The sequence below is a fragment of the Lontra canadensis genome, unplaced genomic scaffold (assembly GCF_010015895.1).
Source record: "Lontra canadensis isolate GAN:19392208 unplaced genomic scaffold, GSC_riverotter_1.0 scaffold47, whole genome shotgun sequence".
Lineage (NCBI taxonomy): Eukaryota > Metazoa > Chordata > Mammalia > Carnivora > Mustelidae > Lontra > Lontra canadensis.
Genome location: NW_022631041.1, coordinates 2,151,708 through 2,165,916, shown reverse-complemented (window position 1 = coordinate 2,165,916; position 14,209 = coordinate 2,151,708).

Sequence of the window (14,209 nt, the reverse complement as noted above, 5' to 3'; positions counted from 1 at the left end):
GTGATTCCCATCTCCGCCTCATTGATGGGGAAAATTTCCATATTTTGCCCGGTGTCATCAAGTCAGACTACAGCTTTTATTGTCTTCTGATTCAAGATAGTGTCTCCTGTCCCACAGATACAATCAAAACAGTATAATAGCTAGTGCTCTTGGAAAAAAAAAAAAAAAAAGGTATAATCTGTCCCTCCCACTCACCCTTCCTCTACTCTGCTGAGTCTTTCCCCTTTCTACCTTGAATACTGGGTATGACCAAGATACGGACATTATCTAGCATGCCAGGTACAAGCCAGGAAATGTTACTGTGAAAAATAATAAGATCAGCTTCTCAGCGTCTGTTAGTGTAAAAACCACAACACACTCTATATTTTCCAGCAAATGTATCAAATGGGTCACTCCACTCATTGGCATGTGGACTTATTCTTCCCACCTACTGAGTCAGTCAGAACTGGAACATTTGAGTGGCTGTGTGTCAACCTCCCTCGAAGGAAAAATATCAACATGAGCAATAAAATTTGTAAATATTGAGAATCATAAGGCTCCCAGCCGCTCCAAGACGATTGTATCTCTCAATTGTGACACGTAGGAGATCCAGACAACACATACAGCAGGACTGTCCCCGATTAACAGGTGAAGAAAACAAGGCTGAGGGAAGTTAAGTGATTTACTAAAAGTTAATAAGTTAGTAAGTGGCAGATTCTTAACCGCAATCCAGTTTTGCTTGCCCCCCCCCAAATTGTGATCTTTCCTCCACATGCCAGGAAAGGAGTTGAATGGAATGAAACTAATCACATGACAGGGGCTGGACAAGGGTAAGCACGTATGAGAAGTGAAGACCCCTCGGCCTTGTGAAGAGAAGCCCCTCAGTAAGAGAAGTCTCCACACCATCTGAGAGAGGGAGGAAGGGAAACAGGGGCTGGGAGTGGGCACCTGCTGCTTGCAAGTTGGCAGGAGAGACTGTTCTCCAATGTTCCCGTTCAGAAAGGAAATGTATCTGAAACACTGAGGACTCCACATACATTCTGTTAATAATTTACCAACTGAAACCATTAAAGATGTTGACAAAAGCTTTCCATTTACTATGGGTGTCTATGGGTGATTTGAAACCACTCATTGCGTTTATAAGCTTCTGGGTTATTTCTGAGTGTCCCAACTAATCGGCAGCAGCAAAGGCAGCTTGGACCAGCAGCAAATGGAGTTTTAGTTTGAACATACAACTACCCCGATTCCACACTCAGGCGTTTTGCCACTAATTCACTGAGAGACGGTTAGCCCGGGGCCTCCGTAGGCAAATTATATTTGCCAGTAGATGAAATTTATACTGTAACTTGGTATTCCTGAATGGGAAGCTCAATATTAAAAAGCAAATGTTTTCTCAGAAGAAACCCATGAAGATGTCATCAGAATCAAACATTCAGTAGAAACAAAGAAGCAGAGCATTCCTATATCAAATAATTTTATATTCTTCCAGAACCTTCTAAGTATACAGGGACTAAAGTTCCTGAAGTGAAAGGAACAAACTGACCTTCCCATGCAGGATGAATTAATTATTTCAAGCTGCTATTTGTAAATAAAAACCAAGCAGGATATTACCTGCTATTTTAAAGTTCTGGCTTCTTGTTCCATTTCTGACATTTCTAACCCTCCACTTATGCGTTTTAGTTAGACTGCATCTGGCTACAAATACCAGGAGATGCAAAGAACAGTGATATAAGCAATGAGGGCATTTATTATTTTTCACTGCACAAAACCCAGATTTATGGAAGCCCCACTATGGTTAAGCTGACTGCTCTGTGACTTGTGACCATGTGTCTACTCTGCCATGCGTCCTGGACAGGGTGTCCCTCCATTCCCCTCGGGCGGCTTCTGAATGATCCAGGTCACACGTAGATGATGAGATGTGGACACAGCAAAGCGATATCTACCAGTTGTTTTCCTTTTTTAAACTGAATGAAATTTCCAAGAAGTTTGAGCTAACCATGTCCTGTGCCTAAGCATAAACCCAATCACTTAGCAAGGCTCATAAATTCAATTTCCATGACTGACTTACCCTAATCAAGATACACTCCTTGGGGCTGAAGAAGGAGCCCAAGCTGCCTTCAAGCATGTGGCCACACAGAGGAGGGTAAACAAAATTAGAGAAAAGGAGGAAAGGTCAGTTTGGCAGGCAACAGGGATTATCTGCTGTATCAAGAAACCTCCTATCATCTTTATGGCTCATTTTCCCCTGTCACTGGGTAAAAACTAGACTAGAGGTCACAACTAAGATTCTTCCAATGACCAGAATTCCACAATTCAAAGATGAAGATGACACCCTCGTCAGCACTTAATGGAAGAATCAGCATGATTCAATGAAGTAAGATTTTCCCAGAAAACAGTATGGGTTAGAAGGAATCAATCCACAATATACCAAACAAATGACCTCACTTTTAGAGTTAAGTGTACCATCATCCATTAATCTCTATATTTCTGTGAGATAAATAAAGCTGTATCATCAAGAAAGGTAAACTGAGGCAAAGAGAAGCATAAGTAGCCCACAGCCCCATGCTCTGACTTTAACCAAATCATTAAGTCACATTGAAGAAGGTGGAAGAAGTTCACGTTATCACAGTGACCTCCAAACCGGGGTGTGCTAGCCATAGAGGGTGCAACAATGATCCGTCCATGGCTGAGAAGAAACACTGGAATTTCTACTTATATTTTTGTCTCATCTTTTAATTTATGAGTCATATTTTATAATGTGCATGATGCATTAGCCAAGAAGTAGTGCATGCATATAATTTATAGCTATGTAGAAAGAGGAGATGAGGGCTGATAAATTTTTTACTCATAGAATGCACAGTTAGAAACTTTGGAGATAACTGGACGACTGGTATAGATCATACTAGCATTTTGATGGTTTCAACTCCAGCACAGAACTGGAAAGGGAAAATACCAAGGCTGACACGACTGCATCTGTGACTGGTCCATGCTGAAAAAACCAGCCAGCCCTGAATCTGGGTTGAGAACATTCCATTTCCAGGAAAACAGAGATTCCCAGCTTACTTTTATTTCTTGGCCCTTACAAAGGCTTTCACTTGGTTTACCAGGAGACCACGTCTATCACTGTTTTCCTTTACCACCTCCTCCAAAGTATCTCCTGTTTTAAGAAGTATCTGCCTTGCTCTATCTGGGTCAGGACAAATGGGGCTTCCTGGCATGGTCGGGGAGTCAGAAGAGCTCCATGGGCTCCCACAGTTTGTTTGCTCATCCAATTAACAACTGAGCATCTCCTAAGTGCTAGACAGGAGACTACAACGAGTTGCCAAGACTTCTGGAGTCCAGTGGCTAGGAGGAGTAGTGTCCACTCCGTAGAGAGACAAAGACGGTGGTACAAGGAGAGGATAAAAAGGAGAAGACTGAGGTCTGGAGTCAGAGGTGGGTAGGGGTGGGTGTCAGGAACGGCCCCTACTCCCAAAAGGAATTGCTCCTAACATTTTACTGAGTCTCAAAGAAGAGAAGAGCAGGTCAAGTGCCAAATTCCTGTCATCAGGAGAAACAGTAATGGCGGCTTGACTCCACCTGAGGAAGGAAATGTGGTAGGGGGAAGGAAGGGAGATCTCTTTCCCTGGGTAAACCTTGTCTCTGTCTCCCTTCAGTCTCTGAAGGTGTGGCATAGGCTTGGGCCTTATTCACTCAGTGGAATGCCACTTTCCCTGGGCTCTCTGGAGCTGTCTCTCCCTGTGCACCTCAGGGCCCAGGAATACATAGGCCTCCCTCAGCTGCTCAAGTGCTCAGACTCCAAGGCAAATGTGTTTCCAGGGTCCCTTAGCAAAAAGAAATCAGATAACAATGGTTTTGATAGATGGGAAGGTAGGGGAGTGGGTTGAAAGGGGACAGAATTTAATCTCCACATATATACGCCATGTAACAGTTAGAAAGGATTTATTCAATGAATTTAATCACAAAATCCCCTATAAGAAAATTGTAACCTGAAACTCAAATTTATTCCAATGAGTCAGCATTTTAAACTATAAGGTGGCAGAAAGACTGGACTTCTTACTCAAAAAAGGTTGTTTTCCTTCAATGCTCTTCCCTTCTTCCACACTTCTGTTTTTCCAGGGATTAGTTCAATAGTGGCTTAGAATCAGGCTTCCTGCCTTAACTCAAATATTCTGGGTGGTGTAGAAAAGGCATTTATGTCGTGACGCAGCACAAGCGGCCTTAGAGACACTTTTTTTTTGCTACTTTCAGAAGAAACATGACAGGATTGTTAATTGCTCCTTCCTGAAACATGGAAGGAAGGGATGCTGGGAATGGGGAGTCAGAAGGGCAAGATTAGAGTTTTATTAGAAGCAAAGAAAATCTTTTTTGCAAGAAAAACAAAGATTTTACCATCAAAATAGGAAATCCATCAAAGTACTGTGGTGCTTAGTTCCTGGCAGTCAAAACAGCTAGGAGGATGGGGGAGGGAAGGAAAGAAGTTAACCTATATCCAGAATTCTTTAATTAGATGATTAAAAACAAGGCAAAACAAAACAAAAAGGAAAGAGAGAGAGAGAAAGAAAAAAACGTTGCAATCAGCTTTCGAGTGTTGTTCAAGTTGAACAAGGAACCTGGAATTTGAACTTACCTTGCAAAGTAGATGCCCTGAGTGAGGAAAGCAGCCCGGGGCCACTCTGGAGCCTTCCTTCACTGCTGGAGAACACATTAACAACTTCACCTCGTCTCTCCAAAATGGACGTTAATTTTAAAATTTTAAAGCAAATGCTCAGGCATTTTGCTTCAGCTGACAAAGGTTTCACCCAGAATGTACATCATGGACAAAAGATGAGATTCAGCCCCCTTCATCCTTTTTATCCATCTCCTGTTTGTCATTGTTGGGTATGAGGTATATCTAATCTACTTCCAAGCCAGCCTTAAAAAGACAAGGGTAAACTCAGGGAGAAAAAGTGAAAATGAGTGACCTTGGCAACTTTTTTAGCAATTGTGAAAGATAAGGAGAAACATAGTTGCAAGTATTAGGTAACATAGCTATAAATGTAGCTGTCCAGAGTCTCATTAATTCAATATGCACATTTCAGTCCCCATCAGTAACTCTCCACCACCCCTCTCTCTGCTTCCCTCCCTCTTTCTATCTTTCTCTCTATAAACTTTAATATGTAGCTGAAATTTTCTGATATATTTCCCTAGTTGATTAAAAACATCCTTTTTTAAATTCAATTTTTTTTTTAATCGAAAGCAAACATGGATGTTGACTGCATTTCTGCGTGGATTCCATCTCAGAAACCAGTGTTGCCAGACATGTCAAAGCATCATTTCCAAGGTGTCTATGTTGGTGGGCCCCAGGATCCAGGTAGATGCCATCTAAAGCATGTAAAGAAATTCTGAAGATTAAGCAAAACTATGCTGTTTTTCAGTGACCTCCCTTTCTTTCTTTTTTTTTTTTTTTTTGGTGATGGTGGCCAGAAAATTTGAAGCTGAGGTGAAAATTAAAAAGACGGGTGAGCATGCTTTATTGTCAATGTGTTTCTAATTTTATACATTTTTCCAAAGTTATGCCTTTAAGGTGGATGTTACAAAAATAACAAATAAAGTAATAGTCATAATCTCAAATTCTAATCAACTATTTGCTTTTCATTGTAAATTTTTTTTGGCCAATGCTCCCTTTTTCAAAATATTTCTCTAGTTCTTTGAAATTATAAATATAATAGAAGTGGAAATACATAATTTCAAAGTTCTGGACAATTTCTTTCTTCCTGTTTCTCTCTTTGGTCAAATCCTCACTGTTGTCAACTGAAAAAGACTCACCTCCTTGCAAGGCAAGTGAAAAAAAAAAAAGTGACGTTGCCTAGAAATGAGAAATGTTGAAATTTAGGAAATAATTTCCTAAATTCTAATTTTCTGGGCAACTGTCACAGCTGAATTCTCTAGGGTGCAGCTTCCAGGCCTGACTGCTGACCTTGTTTCAGCAAAATGCACATTAGTGTCACACTAAGTCCTTGTGGCCAGATCACCTGACACGCTTGATTTAAACAAAATGGAGCAGAGACTCTGAAGTTCTAGGGCAACATGTGAGTCATAATAAACACACTCTACTTTGTCTTTGACTCAGCTCGTCATTTCCATTGCAGAAGGCTTCTTTGAGAACGCTTGTTTTTGTTACTTGCAGTATGTTTGGTCCCTGGACTCAAGGGTTCTCAATCTAGGAGATAAGAGATGGCAAACAAGAAAGAGTCCACTCTCCACAGGAAAGGCAAACACATAGTGTCCTTCTCCTTTCACCTTAAGGGCATAAAAGGATCATCAAAACAAACCAAGCAACCAAAAAGCAAAATTCAGAAGAGATACATAGGAGACCACCAATTATAAGCTATTAAGAAAAGGGACTCAAGAAATAAATAGGTAAGCTGCTCTACTTGACAAGAGAAGGCCATGAAAGTATGTACCGTCTCAAGATTCAGAGAGTTCATGATGATTTCCCCTCGTCCATACAGAGATACAAACAGAAATTCAGAGCTGAGCCAAAGAATCTCATTTCAAGGTAAACTCCAACTGAAACCCCCAACAACCTTCAGCTCCAGGGAAGAGAAAGGGTTTGGGGAGCACATCACGAAGACACATAGAGTCATCCAAATCATATTAACAGCCAAAATTTTTTCAGTGCCAATTATGTGCCAGGCCCAATTGCCCAGTGAAATATGATTATCTACAGTTGGCAGGTGATGAAACCACATCTCAGAGGGATTAAATAACTTCTCAGTGAACTGGAGAGTGACGACTTAAACCTTGCCTGTCTGACTTCAAAGCTGTGGTAGACCACTTCAGTGCTCGCTCTCTCTCTCTCTCTCTCTCTCTTTTTTATTTCCTTGAGAAATGCTTGGCTTAGTAAGACCCATGACTACCCTCCTTGGCATCAGACTTGTAGGCTGGGCGTATTTCTATTTTCAGGAGTTTTTATAATTATTCTTAGTAATTTCTTAAACACAGCAATATATATCATATATCCCACCCACACCAACTCTGGGGGTTTATTCCTAAGTGAGTACATCCTTTTCATGTCCCATATTTGCTTGGCCAGTTATGATGTCATAGATATTCATCTCAGCATTTTCTCAAACTTTATCTCTGAAATAAAGTCTTTCTGCCAAACTTTCATTTTCTTTTCTTTCACCATTTCTTTTTTTTTTTTTTAACATATAATATATTTTTATCCCCAGGGGTACAGGTCTGTGAATCGCCAGGTTTACACATTTCACAGCACTCACCATAGCACATACCCTCCCCAATGTCCATATCCCCACCCCCCAACCCCCCTCCACCCCATCAACCCTCAGTTTGTTTTGTGAGATTAAGAGTCACTTAAGGTTTGTCTCCCTCCCAATCCCATCTTGTTTCATTTACTCTTCTCCTACCCCCTTAACCCCCCATGTTGCATCTCCTCTCCCTCATATCAGGGAGATCATATGATAATTGTCTTTCTCCGATTGACTTACTTCGTTAAGCATGATACCCTCTAGTTCCATCCACGTCGTTGCAAATGGCAAGATTTCATTTCTTTTGATGGCTGCATAGTATTTCATTGTGTATATATACCACCTCTTCTTTATCCATTCGTCTGTTGATGGACATCTAGGTTCTTTCCATAGTTTGGCTATTGTAGACATTGCTGCTATAAACATTCGGGTGCACGTGCCCCTTCGGATCACTACGTTTGTATCTTTAGGGTAAATACCCAGTAGTACAATTGCTGGGTAATAGGGTAGTTCTATTTTCAACATTTTGAGGAACCTCCATGCTGTTTTCCAGAGTGGTTGCACCAACTTGCATTCCCACCGACAGTGTAGGAGAGTTCGCCTTTCTCCGCATCCTCGCCAGCATCTGTCATTTCCTGACTTGTTAATTTTAGCCATTCTAACTGGTGTGAGGTGGTATCTCATTGTGGTTTTGATTTGTATTTCCCTGATGCTAAGTGATATGGAGCACTTTTTCATGCGTCTGTTAGCCATCTGGATGTCTTCTTTGCAAAAATGTCTATTCATGTCCTCTGCCCATTTCTTGATTGGATTATTTGTTCTTTGGGTGTTGAGTTTGCTAAGTTCTTTATAGACTTTGGACACTAGCCCTTTATCTGATATGTCGTTTGCAAATATCTTCTCCCATTCTGTCAGTTGTCTTTTCGTTTTGTTAACTGTTTCCTTTGCTGTGCAAAAGCTTTTGATCTTGATAAAATCCCAGTAGTTCATTTTTGCCCTTACTTCCCTTACCTTTGGCGATGTTCCTAGGAAGATGTTGCTGCGGCTGAGGTCGAAGAGGTTGCTGCCTGTGTTCTCCTCAAGGATTTTGATGGATTCCTTTCTCACATTGAGGTCCTTCATCCATTTTGAGTCTATTTTCGTGTGTGGTGTAAGAAAACGATCCAATTTCATTTTTCTGCATGTGGCTGTCCAATTTTCCCAACACCATTTGTTGAGGAGGCTGTCTTTTATCCATTGGACATTCTTTCTTGCTTTGTCGAAGATTAGTTGACCATAGAGTTGAGGGTCTATTTCTGGGCTCTCTATTCTGTTCCATTGATCTATGTGTCTGTTTTTGTGCCAGTACCATGCTGTCTTGATGACGACAGCTTTGTAATAGAGCTTGAAGTCCAGGATTGTGATGCCACCAACTTTGGCTTTCTTTTTCAATACTCCTTTGGCTATTCGAGGTCTTCTCTGGTTCCATATAAATTTTAGGATTATTTGTTCCATTTCTTTGAAAAAAATGGATGGTACTTTGATAGGAATTGCATTAAATATGTAGATTGCTTTAGGTAGCATAGACATTTTCACAATATTTATTCTTCCAATCCAGGAGTATGGAACATTTCTACATTTCTTTGTGTCTTCCTCAATTTCTTTCATGAGTACTTTATAGTTTTCTGAGTATAGATTCTTAGCCTCTTTGTTAGGTTTATTCCTAGGTATCTTATAGTTTTGGGTGCAATTGTAAATGGGATTGACTCCTTAATTTCTCTTTCTTCTGTCTTGCTGTTGGTGTAAAGAAATGCAACTGATTTCTGTGCATTGATTTTATATCCTGACACTTTACTGAATTCCTGTACAAGTTCTGGCAGTTTTGGAGTGGAGTCTTTTGGGTTTTCCACATATAGTATCATATCATCTGCAAAGAGTGATAGTTTGACTTCTTCTTTGCCGATTTGGATGCCTTTAATTTCCTTTTGTTGTCTGATTGCTGAGGCTAGGACTTCTAGTACTATGTTGAATAGCAGTGGTGATAATGGACATCCCTGCCGTGTTCCTGACCTTAGCGGAAAAGCTTTCAGTTTTTCTCCATTGAGAATATTTGCGGTGGGTTTTTCATAGATGGCTTTGATAATATTGAGGTATGTGCCCTCTATCCCTACACTTTGAAGAGTTTTGATCAGGAACGGATGCTGTACTTTGTCAAATGCTTTTTCAGCATCTATTGAGAGTATCATATGGTTCTTGTTCTTTCTTTTATTAATGTATTGTATCACATTGATTGATTTGCGGATGTTGAACCAAACTTGCAGCCCTGGAATAAATCCCACTTGGTTGTTGTGAGTAATCCTTTTAATGTACTGTTGAATCCTATTGGCTAGTATTTTGGTGAGAATTTTTGCATCTGTGTTCATCAAGGATATTGGTCTGTAGTTCTCTTTTTTGATGGGATCCTTGTCTGGTTTGGGGATCAAGGTGATGCTGGCCTCATAAAATGAGTTTGGAAGTTTTCCTTCCATTTCTAGTTTTTGGAACAGTCTGAGGAGAATAGGAATTAGTTCTTCTTTAAATGTTTGGTAAAATTCCCCCGGGAAGCCGTCTGGCCCTGGGCTTTTGTTTGTTTGTTTGGAGGTTTTTGATGACTGTTTCAATCTCCTTACTGGTTATGGGTCTGTTCAGGCTTTCTATTTCTTCCTGGTTCAGTTGTGGTAGTTTATATGTCTCTAGGAATGCATCCATTTCTTCCAGATTGTCAAATTTGTTGGCGTAGAGTTGCTCCTAGTATGTTCTTATAATTGTCTGTATTTCTTTGGTGTTAGTTGTGATCTCTCCTCTTTCATTCATGATTTTATTTATTTGGGTCCTTTCTCTTTTCTTTTTGATAAGTCTGGCCAGGGGGTTATCAATCTTATTAATTCTTTCAAAGAACCAGCTCCTAGTTTCGTTGATTTGTTCTATTGTTTTTTTGGTTTCTATTTCATTGATTTCTGCTCTGATCTTTATGATTTCTCTTCTCCTGCTGGGTTTAGGGTTTCTTTCTTGTTCTTTCTCCAGCTCCTTTAGGTGTAGGGTTAGGTTGTGTACCTGAGACCTTTCTTGTTTCTTGAGAAAGGCTTGTACCGCTATATATATTTCTCTCAGGACTGCCTTTGTTGTGTCCCACAGATTTTGAACCGTTGTGTTTTCATTATCATTTGTTTCCATGAATTTTTTCAATTCTTCTTTAATTTCCTGGTTGACCCATTCATTCTTTCGAAGGATGCTGTTTAGTCTCCATGTATTTGGGTTCTTTCCAAATTTCCTCTTGTGATTGAGTTCTAGCTTCAGAGCATTGTGGTCTGAAAATATGCAGGGAATGATCCCGATCTTTTGATATAGGTTGAGACCTGATTTAGGACCGAGGATGTGATCTATTCTGGAGAATGTTCCATGTGCACTAGAGAAGAAAGTGTATTCTGTTGCTTTGGGATGAAATGTTCTGAATATATCTGTGATGTCCATCTGGTCCAATGTGTCATTTAAGGCCTTTACTTCCTTGTTGATCTTTTCTTGGATGATCTGTCCATTTCAGTGAGGGGAGTGTTAAAGTCCCCTACTATTATTGTATTATTGTTGATGTGTTTTTTGATTTTGTTATTAATTGGTTTATATAGTTGGCTGCTCCCACATTAGGGGCATAGATATTTAAAATTGTTAGATCTTCTTGTTGGACAGATCCTTTGAGTATGATATAGTGTCCTTCCTTGTCTCTTATTATAGTCTTTGGCTTAAAATCTAATTGATCTGATATAAGGATTGCCACTCCTGCTTTCTTCTGATGTCCATTAGCGTGGTAAATTCTTTTCCACCCCCTCACTTTAAATATGGAGGTGTCTTCGGGTTTAAAATGAGTTTCTTGTAGGCAACATATAGATGGGTTTTGTTTTTTTATCCATTCTGATACCCTCCATCTTTTGATTGGGGCATTTAGCCCATTAACATTCAGGGTAACTATTGAGAGATATGAATTTAGTGCCATTGTATTGCCTGTAAGGTGACTGTTATTGTATATTGTCTCTGTTCCTTTCTGATCTACTACTTTTAGGGTCTCTCTTTGCTTAGAGGACCCCTTTCAATATTTCCTGTAGAGCTGGTTTGGTGTTTGCAAATTCTTTCAGTTTTTGTTTGTCCTGGAAGCTTTTAATCTCTCCTTCTGTTTTCAGTGATAGCCTAGCTGGGTATAGTATTCTTGGCTGCATGTTTTTCTCGTTTAGTACTCTGAATATATCATGCCAGCTCTTTCTGGCCTGCCAGGTCTCTGTGGATAAGTCTGCTGCCAATCTAGTATTTTTTTTTTTAAGATTTTATTTATTTATTTGACAGAGAGAAATCACAAGTAGGCAGAGAGGCAGGCAGAGAGAGAGGAGGAAGCAGGCTTCCCGCTGAGCAGAAAGCCCGATGTGGGGCTCGAACCCAGGACCTGGGATCATGACCTGAGCCAAAGGCAGCAGCCCAACCCACTGAGCCACCCAGGCGCCCCCCAATCTAGTATTTTTACCATTGTATGTTACAGACTTCTTTTTCCGGGCTGCTTTCAGGATTTTCTCTTTGTCACTAAGACTTGTAAATTTTACTATTAGGTGGCATGGTGTGGACCTATTCTTATTGATTTTGAGGGGGGTTCTCTGAACCTCCTGGATTTTGATGCTTGTTCCCTTTGCCATATTGGGGAAATTCTCTCCAATAATTCTCTCCAATATACCTTCTGCTCCCCTCTCTGTTTCCTCTTCTTCTGGAATCCCAATTATTCTAATGTTGTTTCGTCTTATGGTGTCACTTATCTCTCGAATTCTCCCCTCGTGGTCCAGTAGCTGTTTGTCCCTCTTTTGCTCAGCTTCTTTATTCTCTGTCATTTGGTCTTCTATATCACTAATTCTCTCTTCTGCCTCATTTATCCTAGCAGTGAGAGCCTCCATTTTTGATTGCACCTCATTAATAGCTTTTTTTATTTCAACTTGGCTAGATTTTAGTTCTTTTATTTCTCCAGAAAGGGCTTTTATATCTCCCGAGAGGGTTTCTCTAATATCTTCCATGCCTTTTTCGAGCCCGGCTAGAACCTTGAAAATCATCATTCTGAATTCTAGATCTGACATATTACCAATGTCTGTATTGATTAGGTCCCTAGCCTTTGGTACTGCCTCTTGTTCTTTTTTTTTGTGGTGAATTTTTTTGCCGTGTCATTTTGTCCAAATAAGCGTATATGAAGGAGCAAGTAAAATACTAAAAGGATGGCAACAACCTTAGGAAAATATGCTTTAACCAAATCAAAAGAGTTCCCAAATCGTAAGGGGGGAGAAAGGGGATAAAAAGAGGTTCAGAAAGAAGAAAAAAAAAATTAAAAAAAGAAAACGAATAAAGAAAAAATATAAAAAAGAAAATATATATATATATTAGATAAACTAGTTAAAAAAAGTTAAAAAAGAAAAGGGTAAAGGTTAAAAAATTTGGCAGAAGAAGAGGAAAAAAAATTGAAAAAGAAAAAAAAATTAAATTAACTGCAAGGCTAAAGAATCATGGGGAGAAAGCCATGAGTTCCCTGCTTTGCTTTCTCCTCCTCTGGAATTCTGCTGCTCTCCTTAGTATTGAAACTGCACTCCTTGGTAGGTGAACTTGGTCCTGGCTGGATTTCTGGTTGATCTTCTGGGGGAGGTGCCTGTTGTAGTGATTCTCAAGTGTCTTTGCCCCAGGCGGAGTTGCTCGCCCTTACCAGGGGCCGGGCTGAGTAATCCGCTTGGGTTTGCTTTCAGGAGTTTTTGTTCCCTGAGTGCTTTCCGTAGAGTTCCGGAGGACGGAAATGAAGATGGCGGCCTCCCAGTCTCCGGCCTGGAGGAGCCAAGAGCTCCGGGCCCCACTCCTCAGTGCGCCCTCAGAGAACAGCGTCCAATTACTCCCGTCACCCTGGCCTCTGGCCGCGCTCCAAGCTCACCGAGCCTGCGACCGGTTCAAGGTAACCCCGAGTTTAGAGCTCACTCCTCGGCTCTGTCTCTGTAGCCAGCTTCCCCGTTCTAATACCTGTAAGCTCTGTGACACTCAGACACCCCTGATCCTTCTGTAACCCTGCGGGACCTGAGGCCACGCTGACCGCACATGGGCTTCACCCCGGTTAAGCCTCTGGAGCGATGTCCCTCAGTGGATAAGACTTTTAATTAAAAGTCCTGATTTTGTGCTCCGTTGCTCCGCCACTTGCTGGGAGCCGGCCCCTCCCCCCGTGGTCTCTCTTCCCCTCGCTTTGGATTCACTTCTCCGCCAGTACTACCTTTCAGAAAGTGGTTGATTTTCTGTTTCCAGAATTGCTGTTCTTCTTCTCTTCAATCTCTCGTTGGATTTGTAAGTGTTTGCAATCTTTAGATAAGCTATCTATCTGATCTCCCGCTACCTGAAGTAGTCTCAGCCTGCTACTTCTCCGCCATCTTTAAGTCAGCACTTCTTAAGGCTTCCAGGAAGTCCCAACCAATGCTTCTCTCTTTCACCATTTCTATCACCAATCCTCTTCTACTGGTTGGTTCCAACTTAAATTAATCTGACTAGAATTGCCCACAAAAATCCAGATGTAAATACATCCTAATTATAACACAAGACAATAGGACAACATTCGGTTTGGCATTTCACAATCTTTTTTTTTTTTTTTAACTTCTTTCTTCTTTGAAGTTTCCTCTTTGAATAGTTTCTTGATCTTTAGTCTCTTTCCTGGTTTCTACTCCCTTCATCTTCCATGTATCTGAAGGGTTCCCCAGAGTGGTGGTAAGACACACAAATTTTGAACTGGGATCCCCAGCTTGAAATCCAAGCTATTTGTGTAATCTTGAGCAAACTAACTATCTGATGTTCATCATTAATGAAATAAGGATAACCAAAGCACTGACTTCCTATGGTGATTACAAATCTACCTAAAATAATAGGTACCAAGTGCTTAGAAGAGTGGCCAGCACATGGTAAACTCTTGATAAATA